Consider the following 20,940-nt stretch of genomic DNA (forward strand, 5'->3'; position numbering starts at 1 on the left):
CCCCCCCCCCCAACCAACCAAAAAAAACCCAAACAAAATCTTAAGATTAGAAACTCGCAGTCTATCTTCTATTGCCTGCAGTTACAGGCAGGGGAGAGGGGTGCTCTGTAGCATTATATAGTTCTGAGAATAAAGTATTTGCCAGCAGACACATTGCAAGAAACAGCTAGGAAAGACTGGGTTAGTAACCTGGTCAGCTCTGTGAGGAACAAACCTCCTTTCTCCTGCCAATACCAGTTGTTCTGGCTACTGCTTTTTCACCAGCACAAGTATTCTCCTGGCAGCAAAATGAACTAGAATACAGATCTGTGTGATCTCAGTGATCTGCTTGCAAACTAATCCTCCTAACTCCCTTAGAAAGGAAAAAAACCCAACATTTTCAAATGCATGAGCAAGCTGATGAGACCTACTGCAAAGCTGCACAGATGCTACTGCTGATGCAAAGAAAGGACTGAAATGCATGGCTTGGGGCAAGACTACCTTTTTGGCAGTGACATTTAAATTAATGTCAGAGGACCATGAAGCCACAACACTAAGCCTCTGGGGACAAAAATCTCAGTTTCAGTTCTTTAATTTAGGTCTTCCCTTTACTGAAGGATGAAGGATTAATTACTATTCTAACCAGCCTCACTTGAACTCACTCAGTGTCTCACCTTCCTGAAAGAGAAGACAGCAATAAAGATTATTCACTATTCTATTTATTCTTCAAGTGGAGTGAATCTCAACCATACTGCAAAACTGAAAATCTTACTTGAAAATATAAAATTTGAATGTTCAAGAAAGCTCTTGCAATACCACAGGAGAACTTCTCTGGTTTACTCATTAGAGTATGCTTCAATCTGATTTTTAACAGTAGGTGGAATTTTAGCGTTTTGGAACTGCAGGAAGAAAGTAATAACTTCTAAGTTATCGTGCATGCTCAATCTTACAGTTAGCCTGATTTGTAGGGAAAGCAGACTATTAGAGGTGACTGCAAGCATTAAGAGATTGTCTTCAACAGTTTTAACTTATTCTGATACCATAAAATGCAATTTAGGAACATTGCAGAATACTTAGGTAAAGACATATTTTGTAAAATATGTTGAATATGATATCAGCATAAAAACTGGATTATTGCTAAAAAATAGGGAGATTAAATTACAATGCCTTCATGGTTAAAAGCTGAACTTGCCCTTTCACCTGAGTTATTTGAAAATATTTTTCAGAAAAGTATATTCAGTTAGGTTTTAACATAATTATTAAATAACCATAGAAAACCTCCCAGAATCCTGTGGGTTCCTTTGAAGCACAGTGAAAAGAAAATAATTACCATGGAAACAACAAGAACAAAACTGTGATAAAACCTAGGAGAAATGCCATCACTTCTCAGCAATGAAGGGAAAATATTGTCAAGGATCTACAGTAACTAATTAATGTCCTCAGTCATTTAAATAGTTACTTATATGAGTACACTTTATTCAAAATCTTCTTCACACTAAACATTTTCTGCTTAATGTATACAACTAAAGTAATTCTGCAAGTCTGCATTCTCATGGCATGGTTCAGAATCAGCCTCCTCTTCTCTTGAATTCTTCTGTGGAAGTTTTCTTCCTTTTCTTTACAGCAGCAATTACAATATTTTCACCATGCAATTTCTTTTTCCCACTATCCTGGTATTTTACTTTAAGACATGAACACTGACTCATTTGCTTATTCCATAAGCACCTGTGTATTCATTCAAATTTTGTCCTTTTATACTTTGAAAGAAGTTACACAAAATTAACATTTTAATATATATTAAATATCTGCATTACCATAACTCTTACTACCTGATAATGTGTCTTTCTGTGACATCTGTCATGGCCAATTTATGAATAAACACCTGTATAAAATCATCCTCTCATATCTTACTGTCTTCTCTTCCCACCTCCTTCACAATCATTCACTTATATTTTGTTCACAATTTAAACTGGGAATTCAGTGAAGCCAATTTTATCACAATTGTCTTTGCAATGTCCTGTTTTATTTGGGACTTTAGGCACCATCACATCATGATTAACAGTACAAAATACTTTCTTAAAACAGGTCAAGCAATGGCACCATTGGTTTAGAGGCTCTAGTTATTGATTTGTGTCAACAAATCCCCAAACACCAACATTTCTGCACTTAGATTAAATCGTAAGGGATGTTTGAATGGATAAGCACTACTAAAGGCATAATCCAAAACAGAAGTCTTCTAATGAGTTCAGTGGACTCTGCACTAAACAGTAAGTCTAACTACAGACTGTTAATCACTATACTTAATAAGAAAACCAGTAATAAAACCCACAACCACTGTCCTAAGAGATTAAGCTTAAATCAAATGACTCATGTTATTCAGTTCTGAAATTATTTTTGTGTAGTTGTACTGAAAGTGTTTGTGCTATACCTTCGTATCTTAGATTCCCACTGTGAAGCAACTCATGTAACCCTTGGAGCTTCTTTCATAACCAGATCAACGGGTAAGGCAGGATTACAGCAAATATTATTGACATAAAAAATAAAACCAGCTCACATACCAGGATAAATGTTCCTCTTACAGGTAATTGGACACTTTTCTCATTTCTTAGTTAAAAAAACCCCAAATGAACAAAACCGAAACCTATTATAACCATGGTGTCTAAGAGATTCAATAAAACTATCTAACACAAAAACAAGAATGTAAAATTGGAGAAGAATATTGAATTATCAAACTTATTACAGATCCCATCACTTGCACAGACACGTATATGCATACAATGACATAGTCACATGCACACAAACACATACGCTTAATCAGTTCTTTTCTTTTTTAAAGTTAATAAAGAGCTTTTTCTTATTACAAGGTCTGCCAGTTTTGAAAGGAGGAAAAATCACTCACAACCACTATCTTAAAATGGTATGGATGAGATCAGGTGAAATCTGAAACCAGCTAATGATTACACATTTTAAAGCTGAACATAAATGTAACTTTTTCATTAATATGCTGGATTGAAATTTATACAAAACAAACAAAAAAGCAGTGCAGTCTTCCTTCCTATACTTTGTCATCAATAAAGAAAATGTTTATCCATAGGAAACATGGTTCTAATTACAGATTCTTCCTGCACCAATTTGAACTGGAAAAATGTCTTCAATAAGCTACTGTAACATCTAAATTTAAATTCTAAATTATAATACATAAATGCATCATTTTGCATGCACAGACAAATCTGTTTAATTTGAACAAAAGTAATGAAAGAAACCAAGAAGCCTATGCTATAGTAAAGACCTAGCAGACAGACAAAGGTTTTACTACCCAAATAAAGAACAGCTGCTATGCAAGGATTTGAAATAAAAACACATGAAGACTCTACTGGAAACAAGAATGGAAAACCACAACCATCCTGATCCAGGGCCAAGTAAAGCAATAAATCAGACTTAGGTCAAACCACACTCTAGATGCTCTTAATTTATACCATAAACTGAAACAAAGTTTAACAGATTTTGGATTATGTGAAGTGCTTTGATCTTTCAAGAAAGCTACAAACATAGACCTAAAAATATAGGTATAAAACATTATATTAAATGACTTTATATAAGAGCCACTCGAGTTCGTTTTTTGTGAATTAAAGCAACATATTCTATTTGAAGTTGTTCTAAAAGCTGTGGGCATGCAGCGTTTCCAACAATTGCTTTTAAGAATATAATCAAAACTGTAGAAAAATAAATTTTCTTTTGGCAGACAGTAGTTACAATAGAAAACATGAGTAAATGTTCCTTTATCTTTCAAACTAATTCTCAACCTCACTATCTTAAGCACAGAAAAACAAAATATAATCAAATAAAATATTATTTTGTTTTGATTATTCAGAACAAGTCAAGCAAACATAAAACTCGGAAAAAACTCTACTGAAAGTATTTTGGTTTTTACAGTATTAAAGTAATTTTTTAACTATTTCTTTTTCTGATAACATAATGCCAACTGTGGTATCTGAAAGTAAATTGTTAAAAAATATTTTAGAGAAAATTAATCTTTAAGTATTCTCTTGGGTGAGAGTTTCCTACCAAATAATCACTAATACATACTGTATCCAGGAAAACAGAAAAGCAGATGAGCATGCTAAGGTCAGTCTGTTCTGAGTGATGGAGTTCAAATTGTGCAACAACCTACTCTGCTCTATTACAACAGACAAAATACAGTTTTAAGGAAACAGAATGAAATACACAAAATCAACCCGTAGTGGATGCCTCCAACAATACTGACAATACAGACATTAAAAAAAAATAAAAAAAATAAAAAATCAAGTACTGCAATCAAAGTAACACAAACTGTTTTAATATTATGACTAGATACTGGGACACTAGTATCTTGACTAGTGTCCCTAAAGTCAATTTTACTGGTTTTAACTAGACAATTTGTTTTGGTTTTGCACTTAATTTTATTTATAGGAAAACATCATCATCTATTGGAAAAAATAGTTTCTCACTTCCAAACATTTTATTACAAACCACAGAGGAATGTTGTCTTTCCTACAACAAATAAAACAAAACAAAACATAAATGAGCAACCCATATTCTTCTAGTTAAAAGGCCTGCAAAGGACTTCTGTCCTCACTACAATTAAAGGTCTGTGTTTAATTTCAAGATGATACCTCAAAGAAAAAAATATTTAAATGACAGTAGTGGCTTACCTACCTAGCTCTATAATCCACTGGGATTTTCTTCTACTAGTTTCAGACAAACAAAATAATTAAAGGCCCTTGTTTCTCTAGGGCTTTGCATAAAGATAACTACCTCAGTAACAAAAAATTAGACAGGAAGAAACACACAGAAATTAGGACAAGGAGGTTGACAATGACATTTGGAACCTATAGCCATGAGAGGTAATGGGGTAACAATTATGAAACCCAGACATGCTCCTCACAAGCTACTGGAAAGTAGCTGAGATACTAATTCAGAACTTGGAGCTACTGTATATTCACATCCTTACAGTACTGAAGTAGAAAAAGTTCTATATAGTTATCCACATTTAGAAATGAATACTAACAGATGAATCTATTCAAGGGAGAGACTATTTCACAGAACAATAATGGGATGGAATAGGAGTGACTGAACATAAAGATTAATTTAGGAAAGATTCTAAAACTCAGGAACAATCCTTCACACTCTACCCCTCAAATATTAGTAGGACGGAACATTTAATAATACTGCAATTATTTGGGCTTATCATCAAAGGAATTTCTAAATACAAATAGACAACAGGGCTATATAAAACTAGCCAAGATACACATATATTGCATTTTATATGATATTGTGAAAGATTCATATGTGAGGAATCACGGTGTTTAAAGGATTAGGTATGAATGAGAAAATGTTTACATTTTGAGCAGAGTATCACCTAATATTTTTACAGAACTGAAGAATGTAGTGACAGATTTTTTTTCTTCAATTCTGACAAACCTCTTCCAACCTGACCAGATGCTAGTTGTTTATAATTTAGACGCCACAAAGACATCAAAACCAAAAAGAACCTTTCTTTTTTTCTTGGTTTTTTTCATTTCTTTGTTTGATTGATTGATTGGTTTTTGTTTTGTTTTTGGTGAGTTTTTTGTTGTTGTTGTTGTTTTGTGTGTGTGTGTGTGCTTTGGTTTGTTTTACATCAGAAAATCCAAGTTATCTAGACAGAAATTACTGAATTCCCCAAAGGAACTCCTGTTATTAAATGTGTGTGTGTGTGTATATATACGTGCTATATATAGTGTGCGTGTGCATATATATATAGTGATATATATAGTATAGCTTTAAATTACATCTACGTTATTTTTAGTATTAGAGGGCTTGCGTTTAGAACAGCTTACGTGCTCTAATGATTCTTCAGCTTCTGATGAACAACTTGACAAGTCATTGAGAAAAATGAAGCACAATGATTTCACTGCAATGACAAAGCTTCATGTTTTTCAGATTGTTATGCCTCCAGTAAAGACAAGGTCTGGAAATCAGGATTTAGATTGCAGATATCATTACAGTATGACATGTACTGAGAAATTCAGAAACTGCCACCAGTAGTATAGTGAATTATTTGAGGTTCCTTTTAAAGAACAAGCAGACTGAAAACATTTGGCAACTGGTTTCAGCTGACTTTTTAAAGGTTAGGAATACAGAAGACACATGTTGATGCCAGCATACCCACTATTTTTTCTGACAAAGGAAAGATTTGCTCAAGATTTTTTTCAGAGAAGAGCATTGGACAGACTGAAAGCAGCATATGTCATTCTTTTTGACTTTAGAGAAACAGTAATGTCAACAGAACAGGTAATGCTATCAGGTTTCATGTCTGAGTGGACATGAGAAAAAATTCTAATTCCTTGAATGGAAGCTTCTAAAATGGCATAAAAAAGATATAACACCAATACAATGACAGAGGACAATCTTAATTTTGCCCAATTAAAAAATTTACCCTGATGAATTAAGATTTTTTTTTTTTTTTTTCCAAAAAGTGCTTTGGTATGTTTTCTCAATCCAAGAAAAAACAAAAGTGTTGGTCAGGGTATAAACCCTGAAATGATCCAATGTAGCATTAAGCAAGAGAAATTAATTATTATTTAAGACCCAGTGGATCCCAGGTGAGAATTTAAGAATATCTATAAGGGTCATTTTAAAAAACAACACAATGGGGTTTTCACATGATGAAAACCCTAAATAAGAATTTACTTATGCAAATTAATGCAAGTTCCTCTTAAAATGAGCCAACAGATTTCTAAGAAGCAAACACTCACAGGAACTCTAGTAAACAGGCTCGACTCTTCTGAGTCCAAAGGTACCAGACAGGAAAGGAAGCAGTCTGAAGATACGCAGATGGTGGAAAAAACAGCTCAGGCTGGCATTAAAAAAAGTGTTCAGACCAAAACAAGCACAAGATAATAAACAAATCTAGAATAATTCCAGTGTAGAAAACCAACTGTGATTGTGTAACATCACAGAATCACGGAATCGTAGGAGTTGGAAGGGACCTCAAAAGATCATCTAGTCCAACTCCCCTGCCAGGGCAGGATCACCTAGGGTACATCACACAGGAATGCATCTAGGCAGGTTTTGAATGTCTCCAGTGAAGGAGACTCCACAACCTCTCTGGGCAGCCTGTTCCAGTGCTCTGTCACTCTCACAGCAAAGAACCCTTTTTCTGATACTTACGTGGAACCTCCTGTGCTCCAGTTTGCACCCATTGCTCCTTGTCCTATCACTAGACATCACTGAAAAAAGCTTGGCTCAATCGTCCTGACACTCGCCCTTTACATACTTGTAAACATTGATGAGGTTGCCCCTCAGTCTCCTCTTCTCCAAGCTAAAGAGACCCAGCTCCCTCAGCCTTTCCTCATGGAGATGTTCCACTCCCTTCATCATCTTTGTGGCTCTGCGCTGGATTCTTTCAAGCAGTTCCGTCTTTCTGGAACTGAGGGGCCCAGAACTGGATACAATATTCCACATGGGGCCTCACCAAGGCAAAATAGAGGAGGAGAACCTCTCTTGACCTACTAACCACACCCTTTCTAATGCACCCCAGGATGCCATTGGCCTTCTTGGCTACAAGGGCACATTGCTGGCTCATGGTCATCCTCCTGTTCACCAGGACCTCCAGGTCCCTTTCTCCTACACTGCTCTCAAGCAGGTCAGCCCCCAACCTGTACTGGTACATGGGGTTGTTCTTCCCCAGATGCAAGACTCTACACTTCACCGTGTTGAATTTCATCAAGTTTTTCCCCACCCAACTCTCCAGCCTGTCCAGGTCTCGCTGAGTGGCAGCACAGCATTCTAATGTGTCAGCCACTCCTCCCAGTTTAATGTCATCAGTAAATTTGCTGAGGGCACACTCTGTTCCCTCATCCAGGTTGTTGATGAAAATACTGAACAGCACCAGTCCCAGTACTGACCCCTGAGGGACTCCACTAGTCACAGACCTCCAAGTAGATTCTGCCCCATTGACCACAACACTCTGACTTTGTCCTTTCAACCAGCTGACATGGTCTGAAGCCAGTTTTCTTTCGAAGCTGCCTTATTTCAGGGCACAATCACCCTGTTTGTTTATCAGGATTTTCTTACACCAAATTATATATCCAGGATAGCCTTAATTATTTTGGTGGGTCCGTCCTCGGCTTGGGGTCAGCGTGCTTCCATTGTATATATAACCGATTGATAAGTTCACAAGCACACACACCTAGAGATTATGTATTTAAAATACCACTTTACTGTAAAAGTTTTCAAAGTGTGTGTGTGGGGAAGACTGGATATGTAAATGCACCCAGTCAGTAAAGAGAAAGAAAAAAAAGCCTACTAATAGTTTGGGGTGGACAGAGCCCAAAGCCTTCCCCGTATAGGTTCAACAAGATGTGTGAATAAGTGGGATGATGGTCAGGCTTGTTCCTCAGTTTGCATGGAACGAATGAAATCCAGAATTCCCATGGTGTAGTATGAGCCTTGTGTGTGGTTCAGGTGTACTATCCAGAGGCTTATACAATCGGTATCCCGCTTCTTGACACCAAATTATCGTAGTCTTTTTTTCTTCTTCTTTACTGACCACGTACCAGTTCATGATCCACCTCATTACCTGATCATCAAGACCACACTTCCTCAGCTTATCTATGAGGATGCTATGGGAGACAGAGTCAAATGCTTTACTGAAATCAAGATAAACCACATCTACTGCACTACCATCATCTATCCACCTAGTTACTTCCTGATAGAAGGCTATAAGGTTGCTTAAACATGACTTCCCCTTGGGAAAACCACATTGACTGCTCTTAATGACCCCCTCATCCTTGACATGACTACAGATAGTGCCAAGAATAAGTTATTCCATCACCTTTCCAGGGATGGAGGTGTCCCCTCCTGGGTCTTCCTTCTTGCCCTTCTTGTAGACTGGAGTGACATTTGCTATCTTCCAGTCCTCAGGCACCTCTCCTGTTGCCCACAACTTACCAAAGATGATGGACAGTGGCCTAGCAATGACCTCCACCAGCTCCCTCAGCACCTGTGGGTGCATTCTATCTGGACCCATCGATTTATGGATGTCCAGATTGCTCAACTGATCCCTAACCCAATCCTCATCTACCAAACCAAACTCCTCCTTTATCCTGACTTCTTCTGGGGCTTTAGGGATCTGGAGCTCCTAGGGAGAGTCTGCAGGAGTAAAGATAGAGGCAAAGAAGGCATTCAGTACCTCTGCCTTCTTTATATCCTCTGTCACCAGGGCACACACCTCATTCAGCAGGGGGCCTATATTGCCTCTAGTGTTAGTTTTATCTGCAATGTATTTGAAGAAGCCCTTTCTATTGTCCTTGACCTGACTTGCAAGATTAAGTTGCAAGGAGATCTTAGCTTTCCTAATTGCCTCCCTACATCCTCTGACAACAGTCCTATATTCCTCCCAAGTAGCCAGCCCCTCCTTCCATGATCCATAGGTTCTCTTTTTCCACTTGAGTTTGCCCAGCAGTTCCTTGTTTAACCTGCCTGGGCAAACTGTTGCGCAAACTATCGCACCACACCTTTCTACTGTGCCACACCCTGTTTACCTAATTTGTTCACTGGCAATCCCCAGGGGCTGCTCTTCTACCTGATGGAGGGCAGGCCGCTGTCCCTTTGCCTTTGCTGCTCCCCAGAAGCTCTCACTCCACCCCCAGGGACAGTGGCTGGGACTGACTCCCTCCTTTTGTCTCCATTTCTCTCTCTCACACCTTTTCTTCCTCGGCTTTGCTGAGGTTTTCCTTGTGGTTTAGCCTCTGCAGAAGGGGTCCACTAGCACAATCCCTCGCTCTGGTGTTCCTTGTCTCAGTAACTTCACCAAAATGGCAATAGTTCACCAGCATAGCCTAACATGGCAGTAAGTACCAACTTCACAAAGACTAAGAACATGGCTGAACTGAAAAGAAATAATAGAGCAAGAAATTCAAGGCTCATAGCCAAGTATTTGTCTATACTGACTGACCAAGATATACAGGTTTTATTAAAACTTGACAAGTTTTTTAATTTCCCTGTATTGTCCTTCATTTTACATATAGAATTTTTCACCATTTTCCTTCCAACAAGCTGTAATGCAATTTCCTTCACAGACATGCATCTTAGGTAGACATCTGAGTTTGTAATTTTTGAACTATTAAAAGCAACAGAATTTAGATTTATTAACAAAAATATTTCAACATGGCCTATTTTTGTCTTAATCAATGCTCTTTGTAGTTCAGTTGAACTATGCTGACTAACGGAAAGGTATGGTGTAGATCTATAGAAGTAATTATCCCTGTTTATCTGGAAGCTGGTAGACTACTTTTAGAGTACTGGATCCAAGTTTGGGCCTTCTAGTACAACCAAGATGTTGATAAACTGAAGGAAGTTTAGTGGAGTGACACCAAGACAGTGAAGGGTACGAGTACCTGCCCTTAAAAGGGGAAGATGAGGGAAGTGGCCTCTTTCATCAGCCTGGAGAATAGGTAACTTCAGGAGCATTCAAAAGCAGCTCCCTAATACGTATCAGGTCATCAAGATGATTAATTTATACTCTTCCCAGTGGTGCATGTTGGGTGGACAACAGGGCATGGACATCCATTGAAATGAGAAGTTCAAATTAGACATAAGGAAAAATCTTTCCATGGTGAGGATTGTCTAGCTGTGCAAGAGGTTCAAAGAAACTCTGCTGTAATATAAAGTCATGAGCAATCTGGTCTGCCTGCATAGCTGACCCTGCCTGAAGGATGAATTTGGACTACAGGTCTTCTGACATCCTTCCCACACTGAATTACACTATGATTCCATTCAATTTTCTTTACTTTTTGTTTTAAATTTTGTCCTCGTATAGATTTAAATTTTGTTGTGCGATCATCCCCACATTTTCTAACAAAAATTTAATGTACTGTAGCAATCTTCCTTGCAGTATTTTGATACAACCACTCCTTCATCTACAGTGCAAAGTTTTTTCTCATCATATCTGGATACAAACATGAACTGTAAAAGTGACACTATTATTATTATTAGGAACTCAGGCTATCAATCTTCCTTTTTTAGCTGTGCAAATATAGTGTTGAAAATTATCCATGAATAATTTTCAATGCTTTGACATCTCCCAGTCCTTTAGATGAGTGCTGTAAAGAATAACTATATAATAATATAGTATCAATACAAAGGTATTTAATTAGATGATAAAGATAAAACTCAGTGTAAATAAGTGCAATTTAATACATTGAATCTGAACTACTTCTAAGGATATTACAGATTATAAAAACAGTGTCAGCTCTTCTGGAAAAAAAAAAAACTGGTTATCAGTGTCAATAAAATATGTCCTGAATGTGGAAATACAGTTTAAGAAAATGCTGGTATAGCAGTTATATGTTATGAAAAGTAGAATATTTTAAATTTAATGCTATTTTTTTTTAAATTCTAAGATTTATTTTGGTAATTCCATCTTACAGAGACAATACTGCAAAAACATAACATTAAAAAGAGTCTAGATGCATAGTTTCAAAAAGCTACAGATACAGTCACATGATAAAGACCTGTAAAAATTACTAGGACAATAAGCCAAACAAGTATTATTAATACATTGTACAACATTAAAAAAAATGAGGCGGAAAAAATAAAAAAATAAAACCAAAACAAACCATAAAATGACACAAAATTGCTTGGTGGATTTAAAAAAGAATAGGTATTTTAAAAGGTCATTATTTTGCTATACTGGTTATAATAAAAAAACATATTTACCCCTATGCACAAAAGTATTAAATAGAAAACTTATTTTACAAGCTTTATGACATCACCTAGAAGCATTTCTCTATTTTCCTTCAGTATTGAGAAAGAAAAGTTAAATTTTTAAATCTGAGTTTACTTTTACATGATATGGTACTATGTTTTCTATATTGCCTCTTAGGTAGTTTTTGTAGAATTTATAATCAGTAGAACTACAAGGAGAGATCATAAAAAGATACAAAATATTTAGGAATGATTGTAGCAAAGACTGCAAGATGACTGTGTAGACACTATGAGGAAAATTTGATAAATTTGAACAGCATCTACACTATTGTGGTAAGCAGGTAAGAATCATGTATGATACACTAGAACGTGAACTATTCCTGACTACAGACTTTTTGTTCTATGTAGTCACAATGCACCGGTCAGATTAGAAGACAACTAAATTGTACCAGAATGTAAATTATATGAAGAATATAGCCTACAGTTCTGAATACATATTCAAAATTATCTTCTAATAAGCTACTACATGAAAATTTGAAAATTCAGTCATGAAATGGTAGATTAAAGAAAAAAATCTGAACAAGTTATATGAAGGGGATGATTGTGAAAGATTGTTCTAATTATAAGAGCACAGAGAGCCTTTGCTGCCTCCTTTCCAAAACATTTTCAATAATGTCTTTTCCAAAAGCTTATTAGGAAACAAAACTGCTACAGAATAAGAAGAAATGTCCATACATGGAAAAAATAATTAAAAGAAAATCATCCTTTCTCACAATGGAGAGAGACCACTTACAATATTATATAGGGATATGCAGTGAGGGATGTGGAAAATGGGAGCAGGTATCAGTGCTGAGGATTCTGTTATTTGGATGATGATTGTTACACAACAAGGATGTTTGTCACAGTGAAGAATCATAGAAGGGTCTCAGAACTAAGTGACTGTGTAAAAGAATGGCAAATGACATTTTATGCACACAAATATGATGTAAAATGAAAGAAAAAAAACAACAAAGCTAAACAAAAAAAGTCCTAACTTCACATATAAAAACAATGGACTATGACTCACTCAAGAGTGAAATTTTGGATTATGATATCCATAGAAATGTGGGCTCAGTGTAAACAGTCTAAGACAAAATAAAATATTAGAAAGGAATATAAATAATAGAATCACAGAAAGCCTTGGTTGTAAGGGACCTATAAAGGTCATCTAGTCCAATCCCCCTACAATAAGCAGGGACAGCTTCAACTAGAAGATTGCTCAGTCCAAAAAGGATATGGTCCTTTTGCAAGTGCTCATTACTAAATACAGTTTCTATCACCTTCACACACGTTTCACTATATTACAAATGGGATTGCAATGGGTGTTCTTCTGAAGATGTAAATCTGCAAAATCTCATAGTAACTCAGAAAGCTCACAAATTTCAGCAGAACACAATATGCATACGAATTCAACTATACTGATACTTATGCAATACAGACATTCAAGTTCAACACATGACAGTGTCTTTCCCGAACATGGAGGTTTTTCCTCATCTATGGCTTAGGAAAGCAGCAGTCATTATACAGCATGAGTAAGCTATTATTGAAATACTATTTGTATTTTACAGTGTCAGATTTTGTGTTAAAAACATAACTCAACATATGAAGAGTAATTTAAGGGATAATTATTCAGAACATCAGATTTCATTTATCAGTACAAGGTCATTGCAAAATTGATCCAGACAGACATTATGTCTTCTAAGTCATTACACAAGAAGATAGAATTGAGGAATCAAGATACATTGCTGTATCAACAGAGAGAGAATGTAAAGTATGCATACAGAGAATGCAAGTACAGGCAGGATCTTTACAGAATTTTTAACTATTATGAAACTACCCAGCACTTGAAGGAAGCTAAACCCATGTCATCGTATTTTAATATAAAAATCAGTTTCATATATCAACAAAATAAAAAAGGCCAAAGTTGTTAGCAGAACAGTGAAAATTTTTAAAACTCAGTATTAAGCAGGCAGGATGATGTAACTATACTCACACAAAATACAAGTACACAAAACATAATATGCTAGAACTCTTTGAAGTTAACTAAAATCAAATGTGTATAGAGGCATTTAAATTTATTAAACATCCAGTTCAATGACTATGAAGTTAAACATATGAATGCAAAAGCAATGTTCTTGAAAACAGCTATAGTAATATATGCTCATATGCATAAATAACAGTAATTTACACATATTTAGAATTAATTTTTCAATATATTCACATCAAGTATACTCACTTTTTTAAAAAAATCTGAACATAATAAAAAAAGCTTGCACCAAGTCATATAAAACCACTGCTAGAAAATATTCTTTTATACACACAGCTACCAATTTACCAAATTAAAAAAAAAAAAAAAAACAAAAAAACAACTCACATCAATCACAGAACACTTTAAACTAATATTTCCATTTGTAAGTTAAGCAAGTGTGTTAAAACTTCGCATTGAAAAGATAAAAAATAACCATTCCTAGTTAACATACATCTTGGAGCTAATTTACAATACTTTGTAGAAAGTTGGTAGATGTACAAGACTACATTTTTCTGTATCTAACAGGGTATAAGCTAATCTTTAAAAAAATACATCTGTTCAGTATTACATAATGATAAAAACATTAGTCTAGTTTATATTAGCAATTGTTGTACATTTATTGTTAGGCAGTTTATTTTAGATTTAAATTATTTGCTGAAAAGAATAAACCTGATGTTGCCAACTCCTCCGAACACATTTTCCTGTAGTCAACATACTCATTTGCCAATTAATTTTCTCTCTCCTTCTCCCACATGTAAGTTTATTTGGGGCAAATTGGTTCATTCTTTATGGTCCTGCTGCATTGATTACCTTAGCTACAATAATCTATATACTGCATAACCTAAGCAAACAAGTTCTTCACTTCTGTTATAATTCCTACAGAACAAGGATTATCCTTAGGATGCCATTTTTATAATATGAACACAATGTTGCTTTTTAACTGTTTGAATGTTTTGTTATGTAGCTGTGGATGGGATGATGAAATAAAACTAAAACTTTATTGCCATTTCTGTTATTTCATTAATGCTTGTAAAAATCTGAGTTGACTATAGGTGAAACATTTTCTCAATCTGTTTAAATTATCAATTTGGTAGTGATTTGAAACAGAAGACCAGCATCACGAGTGGCCATCATGGTTAGAACGATATGAATTAAAAGTAAATAATGTTTTATTTTTTGAAATAGTAATAAACTACTAGAAGAATTTATCAATACAAAAGTTTTATAATTTTTTATATATTACAGCATTTCACAACTATGGAGTTCTTGATCAACTGGCATCTTAATTTTCCCTTTACTCCTTTTTTGGAGTAAAGCCTTAATCTCCATGAAGGTAGTTTGATTTCTGTGTTCTGGATCTTAAAAAAGTGATTTAATAAACAGAATTGTATTTACTCATATTTCTCTCAGTCCTGAGATAATAACACAGCTGAGAAACAGTTCTAGGCTGTTCATCCTGAATAGACTTGCTCAATAAATACCAACAAATTAAGCCTCACTGAATGTTGTAGAAATATTATTCAGAGCATCATTTGTTAAAGTACCCTTTATAATTAATTAAACCATACTTTGCGCAATAAGTCTTAATTTGGGCTAAGCAAATGTTGGGTTTTTTTAATGATTGAGTCTTTAAAGTCATACTTGGTTTTCAGGAATGACAGGTAGAAAGCAAACTTCAAAAACCAGAATCCCTATGGAAATCTGATGGAGCCATTTCACAATGCAATCTGTCAATATAGTGCTCCCATAGTACTTCAGATATTTTGAAGTGGAGTGAACAAAGGCAGTAGAAAGGAAGAAGAGCTCTTCCAGTTAAACTACAATGATTGTCAGTTAAATACATATGATTAGTATCTTATGCTGTACCATACCAGTTAGAAAAGTTCTAAATTTACTAGTATGGTACTATTCAAAAGCATAACATTTCTTCCAAGACACTTCCATGTAAATTCTTCCCTTTATTTCCACAAAAAAATTCTAAAAATCATTTCAACTAGCAACACGGTGAGAGAGCAGATATATAAACGTTTTAATTTTGTCATATTAAAAGTATCTATCCCTAATGTCTATGCCTGTTTCATCTAAAAGCTCATCTTTCAACCATGCAGAGTTTTCAACTTTTAACTGGCATTGAAAGAAAATTTAAAACAAAAAAAAAAAGTATCATTCTGTAAACAACACATAGGTTAATTTCAAATCTCAGCAAAAATTTTTATTTCTGAATTAGAAGGTTTTATTTTACAGTATATTTAAATAGATTTGAGCTAAAGTTTCTTAATCTCATATTTAGAATGGACGACTCCATTCTTTCACTGCAATCTACCATAATACGATACACATAGGACATTTTATTTTTAAATGCAACCTACAATTTAGTCCAATACACATACATATTCATTAAGTCTGATCAATCTAATCAAATACGTCCTTGAAAGTATTCTCAAGGAAGAAATTAAATCAGCGTAAAATAACTATTATAAGGCATGAAGCAGAAGGAAAAATACTCTATATTGAAACACTCCTTCAACACTATGAAAACTCAAAGTTTGTACATTTCTACAGATTTATTCTAATTACCATGACCTTACAAACTAAATTGTAACGTCCGAAAATATCGAATAGAAACTACTTGTATATACCTGATGTTCAGATATAGAAGTATTTCTGTACAAAGCCTGAAGTGTTTGACTTAAAAGCTAAAAAACACTTTCATTCTTAACATGTCTAATACACTAAACATAAAACTAGAAATAAGATGTTTGAATATGAGAATTTTCATCTGTTATACAGAAGAGCAAGTATCTGATTTTGTGCTAAACAGCCACATTCTTGGTTTTCCCAATTAATGGCAGTTATTAACGCACAAAACTCAACAGAAGTTGACAAAACATAGCTTTCAGAAGAGCAGCATACTTGTGTGTGATCACTACTATCTTAGGAAAGAAAGGCAAAATATAGTGTGTTTCTATGTACCTACACATTCTATTACACAACCACAAAATAATGATCTTTAAAGCACACACACCAAATAATCCTTATTATTTTATCTTCTACACAATCAGAGCAACAGGCCAAAGATGCTGCAAATGGAAAAAAAAAACCACAACAAAAAAACAACAAAAAAACCCAGACCATGTATCTTTGCATAGATAATTTCATCCTTCAGTTTTACTGATGAATTTTGGAAATTTATACTAGCTTAATGTCAATTTTATAATTAACTCATATCAAGATTCTTTCCTCTTCAACTAAACTTTCCTAACAACTGAACCTCACAGCAGCAGACACTAATGAAAAATGTTGACCTGCACTCTTGCAGAAAATAGACAGAATAACATGTTTAAAGCAGTAGAAGAAATGATCAGTGTTTAGAGCAAAAGTGAATGCATACACAGTGAATACACAAACTATTCAGTTTTGTTTTATCTTTATGTGGTTTTGTTCTTTAAAATAAGGAAAGGGAATGTGGCATTAACTCATAATTCGCGAGGAAATGAATCTGTCCAGCTATAATCTTTGGCATTTATAAATTCACAATCAAGACAGATTCTGTGAATTGGTTTAGGAAAAAGCATAAAAACTCAAAGGTTTATAAGAGCAGCTTTCTTCATGCAAAGGATCTCGCATAGTTTGGGGTAATCATAGTTATTAACAAAGACTGCAAGTGCAACATAGTACATTTTTTCTCAGGAAAAGTACTTCAAATATAGAAAACTCTGATGAACAGGAACAACATTTTGCATTTGAAATTATATAGAATTAGAAAGCAATGAAGTTGAACTGGTGCAATCAGAGGAAGACCCTATTAAAAATACTTTGGAAGTAGCTTTTTGAAGAAACCAAAGTTAAGGACCTAGATAAGCCTCTGGTAACCTGTAAGGAAGAACAAGCATTTGAAGGTTTTTACAAACAAACAGCGTTTTAGAAACATGCAACCTGAAATTTCACATATTGGCTACACAATCTAACACACAAATTACAGTCTTGAAAAGAAAGGGTAGGTTATGTAACCAAAAATGGGTCAGAAGGAAGCGTTTGTGAAGAGAGCTGAGATCAGACTTCAAATTATTTATTCAAGTCCCAGGTTGAGTATCTATGAGGAGCATAGTCAAGACAAGGTATCCTGGGAATCGGGAAGAGAACAACTAGATATAGGAGTCATCTCAATAAACAAAAAACACAATCTGGAAAAAATCTGTGTGTAAGATCACTTATATAATGAAAAAAAAAGACTTTTTACGTAGCAATTCTCTGGCACACAGACTGAAATGAGATGAGGGCAGGCAACCTACCACATCATATGAAATATTTGAAGATGAAGTCACAAATGGGTAACAGTTTCTCATGGTTGATCACAAGTACAGAGCCATATTTGGTAACTAAAATGAGTGTGAACAAATTGCATACATGAGTGGTTCAGGAAGAGGAGGGAGTAAGAAACAGTCATATACTTTCAATAAAAGGAAATCACTAACTAATAGAACAAAAGCTGAAATAGGCAACTTCCAAAGAAAGGGAATATAGAATCAACTCCATACTACTATACACTATGTACCTAATTAGTTTTAGAGGATTGCTGTGTACAAAATGAATTTAAAATATGGGAAAAAAAAATACAACAAAAAAACAGGTTTATGTTTGTCAAAAACAAAATAATTTATAGATAAAAACTTAATTTCTGGCAATTACATATAGGAGAAAAACATGCACTGATATCTTCCATCTGACATAACATTTAAGAATGTGCAGAGAGAGTTCAATAAAAGTTTACAAATCTGACCATAGTTTTTCAGGCTCGTCTTAATTAAAGAATCACCTACAAATGCCAACTATTTAAAGGAAAAAAAAAAGCCATAAAACAGTTCCTTAATTAAAATATGTTCTTCAAGTTATGCACACATTTTTCTAAATCTGTGATGGAAACCTAATCTTAATTTCTCACACTATGAGTAGTTTTACATAATAAGTTTGTTATTATACCTGAAAACGTGTTTTGATAGTGTCACTGATCACCTTAAGAATTGGGGCTGTTGAGCCTAGAGAAGACAAGGCTCTGAGACCTTATAGCAGCCTTCCATTACTTGAAAGGGGCCTACTGAGAAGATAGTGATAGGACAAGGGGTAACGGTTTTAAACTGAGAGAGGGGAGATTTAGGTTAGACATTAGGAAGAAATTCTTCACTATAAGGGTGGTGAGGAACTGGAATGGGATGCCCAGGGAGGTTGTTGATGCCCCATTCATGGAGGTTTTTAAGGCCAGGATGGATGAGGTTTTGTGCAACCTGGTCTAGTGGTAGGGTTCCCTGCTCATGGCAGGGCGGTTGTAACTTGATGATCTTTAAGGTCCCTTCCAACCTTAATGATTCTACGATTCTACAGTCTATGAAAAGGAACTTTCAGGCTCTCCTTTGATATTACAGAAGAGGAAAAACTTTTCTTCAAGCTACAAACAGAGTTTGATAAGCAATCATAAATTAGACAAAGGTAGTAAGCTCAGGCAAAAGAAATCAGAACAGAAGAAAAAAATCTTGCTATATAATTTAAGTATCTGAATCGCCTGTTTTCAGTCCTTTTCTTGTTTGGTGAGGGTTTTTTTTGTTTGGCTGGGGTTTTTTTTGTTGGTTTTTTTTTTGTTGTTGTTGGTTTTTTTTGCAAGGCCAATATTTTTTAATTCTATTGAAGTGTTATTTATATTATTGTCAGATTCATTAGAGTGGAGGCAGCTGAGATTTATTTTTGTTTATTGAATCTCATGTTAGCCAGAGAAATGTTATGTTAAAAAATAGCAAACCTTTCTTAAAAGGAAAAAAAAAAGTATTACTGAACCCATAAACCCTTGCATAGTGCAGTATGACAAAATACATAGTACTGAATTGTCACGCTCTCGGATGCACCCCACTAACACTGATTAAAGCGTGTTTGGTCTACTAACTTTTATTTTGATGTGGTTATTGATATGAACAAAAGTGGCATAAAAATGAATAAATTAGACTGTAAACTGTGAAAAACAGAATAGGATGATGTAATATTAGAAGGAATTTCTCACAAGAATCCTGTGCTGAATTAGAGCAACTTTCCAGCGATATGCCATTTCCTTCCTGTGCCACTCCATACTCCCTGAAAATATATAAAACGGAATGGGTTTTACAGTAGATGGATTCATGTTAATGTTCCGTTACTCTCTAGGTTTTATGAATCCCTAAGAGCATACCACAAAAAAAAAATCTTATTCCACAAATAAATTACTTTTTGCTATGATTGTTCTCTGTAGGAACCACAACTGTAATTGTTAAAGTACTGCAGACAAACCTGATGCTACTCAAACATGGTCAATGAATGTAATGGAACAAGTGTCTGCAGCTTACCCTGTACTGGAATACCTCTCAGCAACATCAAACTATTAAGAATCACTCTAAAACCAAAAAAGCTTGTTTGTTTTGTTTTTAAGAATATGACTCAAAATTAAGCTACATATTCTGAGGCAGAAAAAAATCAGTGAGGAGAGTTAACTTGATTTTGGAGCACCCAAACTTAAAAGTACACGGAATAAATTTTCAGCCTAAATGAAATTAATTGGATACCACTGACTTCAGAAATCTGTTGTTCAAGCCACACCCTAGGAAAACACTAGAACTTCATTCCACTCATTGTTGTCTGCTTATTATCAGACAGTACTTCAGGAAGCAAACTGCAAACAACTCCAAAGTATCTTCTCCTTACTCATATCTAAAAAGCAAAAAAATTTAAATGTATCCACAAAACATCTAGGAATGATTGGCAGAAAATGAAGCTTGAAAATAGATCTAAGGTCCAAATTCAACTTTTTAGTATTTTTGTGTACCAATTTGGACTACAGAGACTGTAAGCATCAGTACCTTCAGAGGATGGGAATTACAGCTGCCTGCCGCACTCTCCTCCCCAGCAGTATCAGCCAAAGCTCACATTTCCAGTCTGTGATATCTGGTAAAAAATTGAACGGAATGCCATGTCACTGCTCTGCAGATTTCTGAAACTGAAGTATCTGCTTTTTTTTGCCTATGTAATGACTAGAAGACCTAATATCCTGGCTGTAACAAGTATATCTGATTTGAACTAGTTGTCTCAGATCTAAAAAATAAAAATATCTAAGCTTTTTAGGAATGTGCAGACTAATATGCTTTGCA

At 34.9% G+C, this 20,940-nt stretch overlaps 1 protein-coding gene across 8 annotated transcripts in view; it reads right to left on the reverse strand.

Moving 5' to 3' along the window:
* Positions 1-20,940, reverse strand: part of NOVA1 (NOVA alternative splicing regulator 1) — a 149,908-nt gene that overhangs the window by 71,626 nt on the left and 57,342 nt on the right. Inside the window, exons 2-3 of one of the 8 annotated variants that reach the window (XM_051620230.1) lie at positions 20,653-20,737; positions 19,824-19,894 (exon numbers count right to left, since the gene is read on the reverse strand). The exons of 6 other annotated variants lie outside the window; for them this stretch is intronic. The gene's annotated coding sequence lies outside the window, so the exon portion shown is untranslated. The remainder of the gene's footprint in view (positions 1-19,823; positions 19,895-20,652; positions 20,738-20,940) is intronic. One more of the 8 variants, XM_051620231.1, reaches the window with a different exon arrangement.

This window comes from Apus apus, chromosome 5 (assembly GCF_020740795.1).
Source record: "Apus apus isolate bApuApu2 chromosome 5, bApuApu2.pri.cur, whole genome shotgun sequence".
Lineage (NCBI taxonomy): Eukaryota > Metazoa > Chordata > Aves > Apodiformes > Apodidae > Apus > Apus apus.